General features: G+C 45.7%; 1 protein-coding gene across 3 annotated transcripts in view; it reads left to right on the plus strand.

Annotated features, from left to right (window-relative positions):
- Positions 1-5,296: 5,296 nt before the first annotated feature.
- Positions 5,297-15,622, plus strand: part of ARHGAP15 (Rho GTPase activating protein 15) — a 1,201,663-nt gene continuing 1,191,337 nt past the window's right edge. Inside the window, exon 1 of one of the 3 annotated variants that reach the window (XM_063933735.1) lies at positions 5,297-5,496. The gene's annotated coding sequence lies outside the window, so the exon portion shown is untranslated. Of the gene's footprint in view, positions 5,497-9,197; positions 9,271-15,622 lie in introns of those variants that run through there. The other 2 variants (XM_063933734.1, XM_063933733.1) reach the window with 2 other exon arrangements.

The raw sequence follows: 15,622 nt of genomic DNA on the forward strand, positions 1-15,622 counted from the left end.
ATCTTAACTCTATTCAGTTTTCTAGCGGGAGGATGAGTGCTTCCATCCTCATGTGAAGCTGAACCACTAGCCCTGAACATAGGACAGGGCCTCAGCCGTTCCTTGCCACTCCGTGTCGTAAATGGCATATTGGCAAGTTTACGCTTCTCATGAGACGCTTTTAATTTTGATTTGTGGGTCATTTTACTGAAATTTTGTTTTTTTGTATTTTACATGCTCTCTACTTTGACATTGGGCATCGGCCTTGGCAGACGACGTTGATGGCATTTCATTGTCTCGGCCATGACTAGTTGCAGCAGCTTCAGCACGAGGTGGAAGTGGATCTTGATCTTTCCCTATTTTACCCTCCACATTTTTGTTCTCCATTTTTTAATGTGTGAAATTATATGCCAGTAATATAGCAATAGCAATGGCCTACTGTACTGTACTATATATGTATACTGTTGGTCACCAAAATGCTGCACTGTAATACTATATATACTGCTCACAAAAATGCAGCACAAATATGGAATGGATACTTGCAGTGACACAGAGCTGCAAGATACAGTAATGGACTACTTTACACAACTATATACTGTTGGGTCACCAAAATGCTGCACTGTAATACTATATATACTGCTCACAAAAATGCCGCACAGACATGGAATGGATACTTGCAGTGACACAGAGCTGCAAGATACAGCAATGGCCTACTGTACACAACTATATACTGTTGGGTCACCAAAATGCTGCACTGTAATACTATATATACTGCTCACAAAAATGCAGCACAGATATGGAATGGATACTTGCAGTGACACAGAGCTGCAATATACAGCAATGGCCTACTGTACATAACTATATACTGTTGGGTCACCAAAATGCTGCACTGTAATACTATATATACTGCTCACAAAAATGCAGCACAGATATGGAATGGATACTTGCAGTGACACAGAGCTGCAAGATACAGCAATGGACTACTGTACACAACTATATACTGTTGGGTCACCAAAATGCTGCACTGTAATACTATATATACTGCTCACAAAAATGCAGCACAGATATGGAATGGATACTTGCAGTGACACAGAGCTGCAAGATACAGCAATGGCTTACTGTTTTGTACTACTATAAGTATAATTATATACTGGTGGTCCCCAGTCCCCACAATAAAGCACACTGAGCACAGATATTTGCAGCACACTGAGGGCGGGATGTACTAAGCGGAAAATGCGGTAAACTCCCTGTTTACCGCATTTTCCTGATGTACTAACCCCCGGCCGGCAGGACAGCGCCGCGGCGGGGTACGCGTACGTCCATAGAAGCCTATGGGCTTCTCTTCGCGGCGCTGTGTGAGGGATCCGATCGGATCCCTCCCAGCATGCCCTGCAGCCGCCCCCGTCACCCTGCGCATGCGCAGACTGACTCCAGGGGCCGAATCCCGGAAGTCAGGCTGCCGCTGCGCATCGCGGAGGACAGCTCTTATCAGAAGAGCTGTCCTCCGCAATGCTGGTCGCATATGTTAGTACATATGTGATCAGCATCGTGGCGCAGGGCGGCGATGTACATTAGTACATCCCGCCCTGAGCACAGATATGGAGCGTTTTCAGGCAGAGAACGTAGATATTATCAGCACACTGAGCACAGATATTTGCAGCACACTGAGCACAGATATTTGCAGCACAGATTACTGAGCTTTTCAGGGAGCGAATGCAGCCACGTCCTCTCCGTTCAATCTCCAATGCACGAGTGAAAATGGCGGCGATGCGCGGCTCTTTATATAGAATACGAATCTCGCGAGAATCCAACAGCGGGATGATGCCGTTCGGCCGCGTTAGGGTTAACCGAGCAAGGCGGGAAGATCCGAGGCTGCTTCGGAACCGTGTAAAATAGGTGAAGTTCGGGGGGGTTCCTATCTCGGAGAACCGAACCCGCTCATCTCTAATATATATATATATATATATATATATATATAAAAACAAGAAAAATGAGGTGAGATCTGGAGGTGTCTGATGGCGAACTTAAAAATTTCAACTAAAATAAATAAATAAATAAATATTCCTACCTTAAATACACAGACTTGAGAGAGTGGCTTCGTGTCTGCATAGAAATTTTATTTTTGATTTTGTGGAATATATATTTATTTCTATTTAACTTTTTTTTCAGGGGGTGGGGGGGAAGGGGGACCTTCCTATTTTGTCAGTCCCAGGCCCCACAATTTCTGATGGCAGCCCTGCTGGCACCTGATAAGTAACAATTTTTTTCTGTGATCACGGCCGTGGAAATACATAGGTCCACGGCTTTTCGTGGATCCTATGTGTTTCTGTGCAAAAACAGGTAATTTTTCACCGGAAAAAAATGTCTGTTATTGGATTGCCCGACAATGACTATCGAGCAAAAATTGCAATTAAAACCTGTTTTTTCCATGCAAAAAATGACTGCAGCTAATAAGACACCCCCCATGGTGTGCATATCTTGTGTGCTTGTTTAAGCAAGGAGGAGACTTGATTCTGTTGTATTAGAGAAGGATGTGAAGTTGTACTGAGGGGTGCAAGTGTACAGTATACAACATATATCTGGCATAAACACATAGGGTCTGATTCAAAGTTGGACACTATGCTGATGTTTTCACAGATGAGCGATTATCATCTGATTGCACATGCATCCTAGTTGCACTGCTCATTACCGTAGTTGCTGGAAGTGAGGATTCTTTCACAAAGTGATTGCCATGAAGGGACCATTTGGGGGTGGTAATGGGGAGTGCCGGCAAAATAGCAGACATGTTGGGACCATGGGGGTCATTCCGAGTTGTTCGCTCGCAAGCTGCTTTTAGCAGCTTTGCACACGCTAAGCCGCCGCCTACTGGGAGTGAATCTTAGCATATTAAAATTGCGAACGAAAGATTAGCAGAATTGCGAATAGACAATTCTTAGCAGTTTCTGAGTAGCTCCAGACTTACTCGGCATCTGCGATCAGTTCAGTGCTTGTCGTTCCTGGTTTGACGTCACAAACACACCCAGCGTTCGCCCAGACACTCCTCCGTTTCTCCAGCCACTCCCGCGTTTTTCCCAGAAACGGTAGCGTTTTTTCACACACTCCCATAAAACGCCCAGTTTCCGCCCAGAAACACCCACTTCCTGTCAATCACATTAAGATCACCAGAATGAAGAAAAAACCTCGTAATGCCGTGAGTAAAATTCCTAACTGCATAGTAAATTTACTTGGCGCAGTCGCACTGCGGACATTGCGCATGCGCATTAGCGACTATTCGCTCCGTTGCGACAAAAAAATAGCGAGCGAACAACTCGGAATGACCCCCCATATTCTTGGCATGTTGCTACCTGCATCTGCGATCTGGTAAGCATTAAAGATGGCTCCGGTGTATTGGTACATGCTCCTATTTATCTTGACCACAGGGTTACACCGAAGGCTAATTACAGAAGGTTCTCGATCGCACTGCGTCTTTGTATGCATTTGCTGAGATTAGGTGGGCTTCTCAATACAAATCCTGCCTGCTGAGGCATTTGTATATCTTTGCACAGTGGACCTAATTCAGATCTGATCACTGTGCTGCAAATTACACTGTGGTGTGATCAGATAGTCGCCGCCCAGGGGGAGTGAAAATTCGGCCCATGCAAGTGTGTGATTGCATGTGTACGCTGTGCAAAAATTACCCTCAGTCAGCGGACAGCTGCAGATCTGTTCACATCACATTCACCATCTAATATTTTTTCCATACTGTGCAGTCTGTGCGCAGCCCAGGACTTACTCCTACAGTGCAATCCAAACAGGCTGATAGGGTCCAGAGCTGACATCACACACCCTCCCTGAAAACGCTTGGGAACGCCTGCGTTTTTCCTGACACTCCCAGAAAAGGTCAGTTACCACCCACAAATGTCCTCTTCCTGTCAATCACCTTGCAAACAGCCATGTAATCGAAATTTTCGCACCATCCTGTCACTATTTGGCGACACGCGTGCTCATTGCAGTGCATACACATGCGCAGTAGTTCGATAATCGCCCACTGTACAAAAACGCACAGCAGCGATCAGGTCTGAATCAGGCCCAGTATCTGTGTACGGAATTGCAGCTGCGAATGCATTAGTGTACAGCTCTGAATCAGGCCCATATGTTGCTGGTGATTGTAAACATAAAAGAAATAATAAAAGACAGAAATAATCTGCACCACTTAAAGTTCATTATAAAATGTACCACAAAAAATTTTTTTTTTTTTTTTTGCATTTCAGTGCATAATGAGGTAAATTGTTGTAGCTAACACCCAGTCTGTATAGGTTGCCACCATCCAATCCACCAATGTCTGTCCATCTCTGCCCTTTATAAGGAGAAACCTTGATCTCCACTTGTGCCATCTGACATGCTTGTATTAAGGAACAAGGACGTAGCTACCATAGGTGCAGGCAGTGCAGCTGCTATGGGGCCCAGAGCTGAGAAGGGCCCACCTGCCCTGTCAAAGTTACACGTGTTATATACATTTTTCGCCATTGTGTGGTACGTAGTGGTCCTTTCAATCTTTTTCCTTGGGGCCTGCAATATATCTAGGTATGCCCTTGGACCTGCTCATTGTAGTGTGGCATGTAGGGCATTTCAATGTTATATAATATAAACCGCACACTGTAATGAGGCACAATATGAATGGGGAGCACTATATATCATAATGTGAATTGGGGGTGCTGTGCGGCATAATGTATACTGGCAGCTCTGAAATGTGACATAGGGTAAACTTAAGCACTACTCTGAAGAAACTAGGGCACTACTATGGGGCATAACATTAAATAACGCTCTACTAAGGTTCAGAAAATGAACTAGGGCACTATTATAGGGCATAAAATGAACAACTGCTGCAGAGAAGTGTCTCTCTAGAAGCATTGGGACGGGGGCCCCTTCAAAATGTTGCTATGGGGCCCACAAAGTTCTGGCTACGCCCCTGTTAATGAACATTGGAAACACTGTATGAAAAGACATGTGACATCATAAAACATTGGCTTTGAGCTGTGCCGCAAAGAAGTGTCCGACACAATGATGCCACCGGTTCCTTGTAAATTGTTACTCTGTATACTCATGAATATTCATAATGTAGTGAATTAGTAGCCTGCATTCTCACAAGCATTTCACATTGTTTCTCTGATGTTTATAACAAGTTACTTTTTTTATTTTATACTATATTCAATTATAGTAGGTTTCATTTATTATTCTGTATTAACATTTCTTTATATACAGTGTTACCTGCACATTCCAATGTGCTATATATTTTAGCGGAAATGTAACTGAATATGATATGTTTCCCCCAGCAACAGTAGACTATCTTGGAATTTTTCCAAAGGCGTAAAAGTTTCCATTCTGGAGCCACCGAGTCCTACAGGCCCCCCAGTCCAGGTCCTGGACCAGTGGGAAGTACATGATGATATTTCTGGGAGAAAATACTACGTCCACACCATTAGTAAGGAGAGATCCTGGAAACCACCCAGATCAATCCCAGGAAAGAATGATACAAAGGTATGTTGGTATTATGGATTGTCTTGCTAATCCCAGACATAATACACGCACAGCTCTGTACAATAGCTATTGCAGGCACTCATCATACTGGAAGCATCTACATTTTTTTTTTATATTTATTCTAGGTTTTAAAATCTTGACTGGAGGTCCACTGTGTTTGAGGTGTGTGTGTGTGTGTGTGTGTGTGTGTGTGTGTGTGTGTGTGTGTGTGTGTGTGGGGGGGGGGGGGGGGGGGGGGGGCGGGGGGGGTTCAAGAGTTATGTGTCTCAAAGCTAACTAGAGCTGAATTTGTCTCAGATGTGGCACTAAACTCTTGCAGAAACTATTAGAATTGAGTATGGGTCATAGGGTCGACAGTCATTAGGTCGACCACTATTCATTGACAGTGACTATGTCGACACCTGGCATAGGTCGACATGGTCATTAGGTCGACATGAAGAATGATGACATGGAAAAAGGTCGACATGAGGTTTTTTAAACAATTTTGGTGTTGTTTTCTTCGATAAGTGACCGAGAACCCGAATTAGTGCACCGTGTCCCCTCACATGGCTCGCTACGATCGCCACGCTAGCCATGTTTCGGGCAAGGTGCCTCGCTTCACTACCGCTGCGCTCAGCACAGGTTACTATTCCTAATCGTAGTCCACGTGGATCGTAAAGTATGAAAAAGTTTAAAAAAGATTAAAAAATTTGAGAAACTCATGTCAACCTTTTTCCATGTCGACCTAGTGACCATGTTGACCTATAGACCATGTCGGCCTAATGCATGTCGACCAATAGTGGTTGACCTAATGACTGTCGACCTAAATGTGGTCCACCTAACAACCGTATACCCTAGAATTTAGTGTATATGAAAGATCTAGAGATACTATACCCTGCTAGATCCAACTGACAACTGGTGCCAAGTGGACATGGGACAAATACGCCCCCACCACCTCAGTCAATGTAAATGTGTACAGACTGAACATTCTATACAGAAAAAAATGGGCCACCTGGACTGGTTAAGAGGGCTGTGGGCTGGTTTAACCCTTCTAAGGGCAGCCAAGAAGAGATTATGGATTAAAACGTACACTGGCCCATGTTTGGAACAGGACCTGGGATAGCCAAGAAGGCAACACTATTCCCTCAAGATTGCGTGACATACTGCTTCTAACAGTATGTAGGCATGATTTGCACAATGGAGCATGGTCACAATCCTATTTAAACAATATAAATTAAGCACTATTAGTATAGGTTTATATAACATCACTCACTTCAATCTAGTAGTTTGCGTTTAAAATTAACAGCTCTTATAAGAGTTATATAAGCAACTAAACACCATTACTACCAAAATTCCTCTTGTTGCCTATCCCTGCTGTATTCCATCTGATTAAGGTACTCACTTTCATCCATGCTCAGTAGCGGTTCTTGCCACGCGTAAGTAGGTTTTTCCCCCGGGGGGCCGCTGTCCCCAGGCACCGCCGCTGCCATGGCAAGAGCCGCTACTGATCTCCGCTCACCTCTCCTCGGCTGCAGCAGGCGCCGTGGGCTGTGTGGGTGCCCGCTGCATCCGGCTCCACGGACAGACACTAGAGGTCATAACTGACCTCTAGTGTCAGTGCGGCGCTGCTATGGGAGAGACATCATGACGTCTCTCCCATAGAGGGGAGCCGGCGGCTGGAGACGGAGGGCAGCGCAGCAGCGGTCCAGAAGCAGGAGCGGGACTGGTAAGATTGTGTAGTTGTACGTGTTTTTTATTGTGTGTGTTTGTAAGCGGCGCTACTGGGGCACAGCTACTGGGGGCACTGCTACTGGGGCAGAACTACAGGGAGCACAGATACAGGGGGCAGAACTACTGGGGGCACTTCTATTGGGGGCACAACTACATGGGACACCACTACTGTGGCACAACTACTGGCAGCAAAGCTGCTAGGGGCACAGCTACTGGGGCAAATCTACTGGGGGGCACAGCTACAGGGGTCACAACTACAGGAGGCACAGCTACAGGGGGGCACAAGTACAGGGGGATAACTGTGGACACGCCCCTAATGTTGGGGTGCGCGATCCTTGGGCGCGCACCAGCTCTTGTGGGTGCCGCAAGGTTTAGAACCGGCCCTGTCCATGCTACTGTATATGTCTATATGGGACATATAAAATAGAGAGTCCATAGCAGGGGCAAACATAGGATTTACTGTGGGGGGAGGGGGGTTATATATATATATATATATATATATATATATATAATTAGATATACACACAATTAAATACATACATATATATGTGTATATACCTACATATATTTATGTACACACACACAAATACTCACACACGCATATATGAAAGGATTCATAGACAGACTGCACACACAAGCATACATACATACAGTAACACAACACACATACAGTGCACAGTGCACACATACCTGGAAGCTGGAGAGGACACACTGCCAGCCACGGCACAGTAAGGAGGACATATAGAGTTACTGTGCATGAGCAGCAGCTCCCACTCACTGACAAATGCTGTAGGGAGACTTTGCTGGCAAGAGCTCCCTGCAGCGGCAGCTGTGATCACGGTCGCGGCTTTTCTTGAGACGGAGACACAGCTGTCTCCGTCTCTAAAAAGCAAATTCAGTCCATCAGGGGGGTTTCAGTGCAACTAGAAACCCCCCTGCGTGCGCTACTGCATAGGTCACCTTCCTCTCTCATTTTATATATGAGGCAAAAACAAGGAATATTTCAGAGTAATAATACAGATGCTATGTATATGGAAAACTTTGTAGTTCCATGTAGGGGAACTTTGCACAGATGTGTCCTCTCTGATCTTACAAACTATTTGCAGCACCTGCGACTGGTTTGCTGCAAGTAGTGTTCCGTGTTTCCAAAGGAATGCATGGTGTGTACACTCCTACGAATGGGTCACAGGCTGTTGCGGCTAGTTGAAATCACGATGCAGCCGCATGCAGGACCCAATCGCGGTTATGTTGGCAAGCGGGCCTTTGTGTTAACCGTTACTGTTCTGCAAATATCCAAGTAGTATGCATGTTTACTCTAATCTACATACATCGTGACTGGCATAGGTGATTTGCAGGTTTTTGGGGAGAAGATTAATTTACACAAAAAGATTTACAGGCATATTTAACAACAATATTTTTGCTAAAATAATGTGAAAAAGGGTGTTTTCCCACACACTTTTCACATTATTTTAGTATCCTCTAAATGTACTAAAGGGCAATTGGAAGAGAATTCTTAAAATTTTCCACCAAGCCCTTTACTTCATTTTTATTGTTTTTTAGTAATCAGATTGCATTTCCAATACTTATAATATGAAATGTGATCTGGCCATTTTTGCTAAAAAAAACACACACACACACACACACACACACACACACACACACACACACACACTCTCTCTCTCTCTCTCTCTCTCTCTCTCTCTCTCTCTCTCTCTCTGACAAGCTAAGCAGAGCTGGAGTTGGCCCCTGTGACCAGATTTATGGTCTAAATAGACAAACAGTTAAAAATAAAAATACTTATCTGCACCCAGGGTTTCAGTGATAAGTGAAATATACTTACCCTTATACTTACCAGCCTGGTGATTGCTGCAGTCTCTCCTACTGCACCTGGTTGCCGAGCTCCTGGTCTGTAACCGCGGTCAGCTGTGCTGTAAACTGGCATCTCACTTTACAGCATATGAGATGCCGGTTTACAGCACAGCTGAGTGTGGTCACAGAAAAGGAGCCCACTGACCAGTTGGCCAGAGGAGAGACTCACTGATCACCAAGCTGATTACTATAAGGGTAAGTGTATTACATGAAAAGTACCCGGAGTATTGTGGTAACCGGATTCGCAGGGACAGAGCTTTCTCACAAGTTCTGGGCCTAATTCAGATGTAGTTATTCTTGCTACTGCTGTTGCTATCTTTTGTCATACACAATTGTGATTATATGCTAATATGGGCAGAAGCTAACCTGACGGCATACAACTGCTGACTCATGGGTACCATCAATACAAATCAGGTGTCAGTGTAGATTCACAGGATGAGCTGATCTCCAGGGATGCAGATAATTCTCCAGTAGCAAGTAAGCTTGCAGCTGATAATTTATGCACCCCAGAAAGCCCAACCACTCCTCGTTATCACCCCCAAACGCTGTCTTCCTGTCACTCACTTTCCAACTAAATCCTCAGTGCAGCCGCAATCGCATTTCACTCGCTGCCTGTGAATGCTGCGGCTCAGATGCAAGCACAGTAAGAAAACATTGGTCAATTTCCATGCAGTAGCATCTGAATTAGGCCCTCTGTCCCTGCATGCGATAAGTAATACATACCTCCGATGTATTCAATTATCGCATTGCGGATTTGGGCAAATTTATCATATCCGATCCACATCTGAGATGCAAATTGTGATAAATATGTCCCTCTGTGCAAGCTTATTTACAAATGGAGATTTATGATATATTAAAGAATAACTTCACAATCAACATGTACTAAGGTTTATTTCAGTGTTATACTCTTGTCTTTGGAATACAGTAACTTCAGCTCCAGCAATATGAAATAGAGCCATGGATCAAGTGTTACAGGGCATACCTGGTATTCAGTGTTACCGGCCGCAATCATATTTGTATTGTATTAAAGGAAAAATAAGATTTTACTCACCGGTAAATCTATTTCTCGTAGTCCGTAGTGGATGCTGGGAACTCCGAAAGGACCATGGGGAATAGCGGCTCCGCAGGAGACTGGGCACAACTAAAAGAAAGCTTTTAGACTACCTGGTGTGCACTGGCTCCTCCCACTATGACCCACCTCCAAGCCTCAGTTAGGATACTGTGCCCGGAAGAGCTGACACAATAAGGAAGGATTTTGAATCCCGGGTAAGACTCATACCAGCCACACCAATCACACCGTATAACTCGTGATACCATATCCAGTTAACAGTATGAAATATAACTGAGCCTCTCAACAGATGGCTCATAACAATAACCCTTTAGTTAACAATAACTATGTACAAGTATTGCAGAAAATCCGCACTTGGGATGGGCGCCCAGCATCCACTACGGACTACGAGAAATAGATTTACCGGTGAGTAAAATCTTATTTTCTCTAACGTCCTAGTGGATGCTGGGAACTCCGAAAGGACCATGGGGATTATACCAAAGCTCCCAAACGGGCGGGAGAGTGCGGATGACTCTGCAGCACCGAATGAGAGAACTCAAGGTCCTCCTCAGCCAGGGTATCAAATTTGTAGAATTTTGCAAACGTGTTTGCCCCTGACCAAGTAGCAGCTCGGCAAAGTTGTAAAGCCGAGACCCCTCGGGCAGGCTCCCAAGATGAGCCCACCTTCCTTGTAGAATGGGCTTTAACTGATTTAGGATGCGGCAGTCCAGCCGCAGAATGCGCCAGCTGAATTGTGCTACAAATCCAGCGAGCAATAGTTTGCTTAGAAGCAGGAGCACCCAGTTTGTTGGGTGCATACAGGATAAATAGCGAGTCAGTTTTCCTGACTCCAGCCATCCTGGAAACATAAATTTTCAAGGCCCTGACTACGTCCAGTAACTTGGAATCCTCCAAGTCGCTAGTAGCCGCAGGCACTACAATAGGTTGGTTCAAGTGAAAGGCAGATACCACCTTAGGGAGAAACTGGGGACGAGTCCTCAATTCTGCCCTATCCATATGGAAAATCAGATAAGGGCTTTTAAATTACAAAGCCGCCAATTCTGATACACGCCTGGCCGAAGCCAAGGCCAATAACATGACAACTTTCCACGTAAGATATTTTAGATCCACGGTCTTTAGTGGCTCAAACCAATGTGATTTTAGGAAACTCAACACCACGTTGAGATCCCAAGGTACCACTGGAGGCACAAACGGGGGCTGAATATGCAGCACTCCTTTTACAAATGTCTGAACTTCAGGTAGTGAAGCTAGTTCTTTTTGGAAGAAAATCGACAGAGCCGATATCTGTACCTTAATGGAGCCTAATTTCAGGCCAATAGTCACTCCTGCCTGTAGGAAGTGCAGAAATCGACCCAGCTGAAATTCCTCTGTTGGGGCCTTTCTGGCCTCACACCAAGCAACATATTTCCGCCATATGCGGTGATAATGTTTTACAGTTACATCTTTCCTGGCTTTAATTAGCGTAGGAATGACATCCTCCGGAATGCCCTTTTCCTTTAGGATCCGGCGTTCAACCGCCATGCCGTCAAACGCAGCCGCGGTAAGTCTTGGAACAGACAGGGCCCCTGCTGCAGCAGGTCCTGTCTGAGCGGCAGAGGCCATGGGTCCTCTGAGATCATCTCTTGAAGTTCCGGGTACCACGCTCTTCTTGGCCAATCCGGAACCACGAGTATTGTCCTTACTCCTCGTTTTCTTATTATTCTCAGTATCTTTGGTATGAGAGGCAGAGGAGGGAACACATAAACTGACTGGTACACCCACGGTGTCACTAGAGCGTCCACCGCTATCGCCTGAGGGTCCCTTGACCTGGCGCAATATCTCTCTAGTTTTTTGTTTAGGCGGGACGCCATCATGTCCACCTGTGGCCGTTCCCAACGATTTACAATTAGTGTGAAGACTTCTGGATGAAGTCCCCACTCTCCCGGGTGGAGGTCATGCCTGCTGAGGAAGTCTGCTTCCCAGTTGTCCACTCCCGGAATGAACACTGCTGACAGTGCTAGTACGTGATTTTCCGCCCATCGGAGAATCCTTGTGGCTTCTGCCATTGCCGTCCTGCTTCTTGTGCCGCCCTGTCGGTTTACATGGGCGACCGCCGTGATGTTGTCTGACTGGATCAGTACCAGCTGGTGTAGAAGCAGGGGTTTTGCCTGACTTAGGGCATTGTAAATGGCCCTTAGTTCTAGAATATTTATGTGTAGGGAAGTCTCCTGACTCGACCATAGTCCTTGGAAGTTTCTTCCCTGTGTGACTGCCCCCCAGCCTCGAAGGCTGGCATGCGTGGTCAACAGGACCCAGTCCTGTATGCCGAATCTGCGGCCCTCTAGAAGATGAGCACTCTGCAGCCACCACAGCAGAGACACCCTGGTTCTTGGAGACAGGGTTATTAGCCGATGCATCTGAAGATGCGATCCGGACCATTGGTCCAACAGGTCCCACTGAAAGATTCTGGCATGGAACCTGCCGAAAGGAATTGCTTCGTAAGAAGCCACCATCTTTCCCAGGACTCGCGTGCAGTGATGCACCGACACCTGTTTTGGTTTCAGGAGGTCTCTGACTAGAGATGACAGCTCCTTGGCTTTCTCCTCCGGGAGAAACACTTTTTTCCCAGGAACAGTAGACGTGTCGTCGGAACCAGCTGTGACTTTGGAATATTCAGAATCCAACCGTGCTGGTGTAGCACCTCCTGAGATAGTGCTACTCCTACCAACAACTGCTCCCTGGATCTCGCCTTTATTAGGAGATCGTCCAAGTACGGGATAATTAAAACTCCCTTTTTTCGAAGGAGTATCACCATTTCCGCCATTACCTTGGTAAACACCCTTGGTGCCGTGGACAGTCCAAACGGCAGCGTCTGGAATTGATAATGGCAATTCTGTACCGCAAATATGAGGTACTCCTGGTGAGGATGATAAATGGGGACATGCAGGTAAGCATCCTTGATGTCCAGGGATACCATGTAATCCCCCTCGTCCAGGCTTGCAATAACCGCCCTGAGCGATTCCATCTTGAACTTGAATTTTTTTATGTATGTGTTCAAGGATTTCAAATTTAAAATGGGTCTCACCGAACCGTCCGGTTTCGGTACCACAAACAGTGTGGAATAGTAACCCCGTTCTTGTTGAAGTAGGGGCACCTTGACTATCACCTGCTGGGAATACAGCTTGTGAATTGCCTCTAGCACAGCCTCCCTGCCCGAGGGAGTTGTTGGCAAGGCAGATTTGAGGAAACGGCGGGGGGGAGACGCCTCGAATTCCAGCTTGTACCCCTGAGATACTACTTGAAAGATCCAGGGATCCACCTGTGAGCGAGCCCACTGATCGCTGAAATTTTTGAGGCGGCCCCCCACCGTACCTGGCTCCGCCTGTGGAGCCCCACCGTCATGCGGCGGACTTGGAAGAAGCGGGGGAGGACTTTTGCTCCTGGGAACCTGCTGTTTGTTGCAGCCTTTTTCCCCTACCTCTGCCTCTGGACAGAAAAGACCCGCCTTTTCCTCGCCTGTTTTTCTGGGTCCGAAAGGACTGTACCTGATAAAACGGCGCTTTCTTAGGCTGTGAGGGAACATGGGGTAAAAATGCTGACTTCCCAGCTGTTGCTGTGGAAACTAGGTCCGAGAGACCATCCCCGAATAACTCCTCACCCTTATAAGGCAAAACTTCCATGTGCCTTTTGGAATCTGCATCCCCTGTCCACTGCCGAGTCCATAAGCCTCTCCTAGCAGAAATGGACAATGCACTTATTTTAGATGCCAGCCGGCAGATCTCCCTCTGTGCATCTCTCATGTATAAGACTGAGTCTTTTATATTTATTTATTTATTTATTTATTTATTAACAGTTTCTTATATAGCGCAGCATATTCCGTTGCGCTTTACAATTAGAACAACAGTAATAGAACAAAACTGGGTAAAAACAGACAGACAGAGGTAGGAAGGCCCTGCTCGCAAGCTTACAATCTATAGGGAAATAGGCATAGATACACAAGGATTGATGCTAACTATTGCATAATGGTCCACCAGATTGCTAGGTTCTTAATGGGTTGTATGATGATACCCCACAAAGTTATCCAAGTGTCAGGAGGGTGTGAGACTAAAGAAAGACAAGATATGTGATGTTATGAATACTCTACAGAGGATGTAATTAGATAGGGAAGCACTGAAGGTTATGTGGGTGGGTCTGGAATTTGATAGGCTTGTCTGAAGAGGTGAGTTTTCAGGGAACATTTAAAGGTTTGGAGACTAGAGGCGAGTCTTACTGTGCGTGGGAGGGCATTCCACAGAGTGGGTGAAGCCCGGATAAAGTCCTGTAATTTTGAGTGTGAACAAGTAATGCATGTGGATGAGAGACGTAGATCTTGTGCAGAGCGGAGAGGTCGGGTAGGGAGATATTTTGAGATGAGTGAAGAGATGTATGTTGGTGCAGTTTGGTTAATAGCCTTGTATGTGAGTAAAAGTATTTTATATTTAATACGGTAGAATACCTGTAACCAATGGAGGGACTGACAGAGCGGATCTGCAGACGATGAACGTCTGGCAAGGAAGATTAGCCTCGCAGCTGCATTCAAAATGGATTGTAGTGGTGAGAGCCTATGTTTGGGAAGACCGGTCAGGAGACTATTACAATAATCAATGCGGGAGATAATGAGAGCATGGATTAGAGTTTTTGCTGTGTCTTGTGTAAGATAAGGGCGTATTTTGGATATGTTTCTTAGATGTATGTAACATGATCTTGAGACAGATTGAATGTGGGTAACAAAGGACAGTTCAGAGTCAAGAATGACACCTAGGCAGCGAGCTTGTGGGGTAGGGGTGATTGCAGAGTTCTCAACAGTGATAGAGATATCAGGTTGGAAACTACTATTGGCCGGTGGAAATATAATTAATTCTGTTATATGCTCTATGGTTAGCAGAATAGTGTCCCTGTCTAGGGTGTCAATATTTTCTGACAGGGAATCTGACCATGCAGCGGCAGCACTGCACATCCATGCTGACGCAATAGCTGGTCTAAGTATAATGCCTGAGTGTGTTTATACAGACTTCAGGATCGCCTCCTGCTTTCTATCCGCAGGCTCCTTCAGGGCGGCCGTATCCGGAGACGGAAGTGCCACCTTTTTAGACAAACGTGTGAGCGCTTTATCCACCCTAGGAGGTGTTTCCCAACGTGCCCTATCCTCTGGCGGGAAAGGGAACGCCATTAGTAACTTTTTAGAGATTACCAATCTTTTATCGGGGAAAGCCCACGCTTCTTCACACACTTCATTTAATTCTTCAGATGGGGGAAAAACTACGGGTAGTTTTTTCTCCCCAAACATAATACCCTTTTTAGTGGTACCTGGGTTTATATCCGAAATGTGTAACACCTCTTTCATTGCCTCAATCATGCAACGAATGGCCCTAGTGGACATTAGATTAGACTCATCGTCGTCGACACTAGAGATGAGCGCCTGAAATTTTTCGGGTTTTGTGTTTTGGTTTTGGGTTCGGT

The sequence above is a fragment of the Pseudophryne corroboree genome, chromosome 7 (assembly GCF_028390025.1).
Source record: "Pseudophryne corroboree isolate aPseCor3 chromosome 7, aPseCor3.hap2, whole genome shotgun sequence".
In the NCBI taxonomy this organism is placed as follows: Eukaryota; Metazoa; Chordata; class Amphibia; order Anura; family Myobatrachidae; genus Pseudophryne; species Pseudophryne corroboree.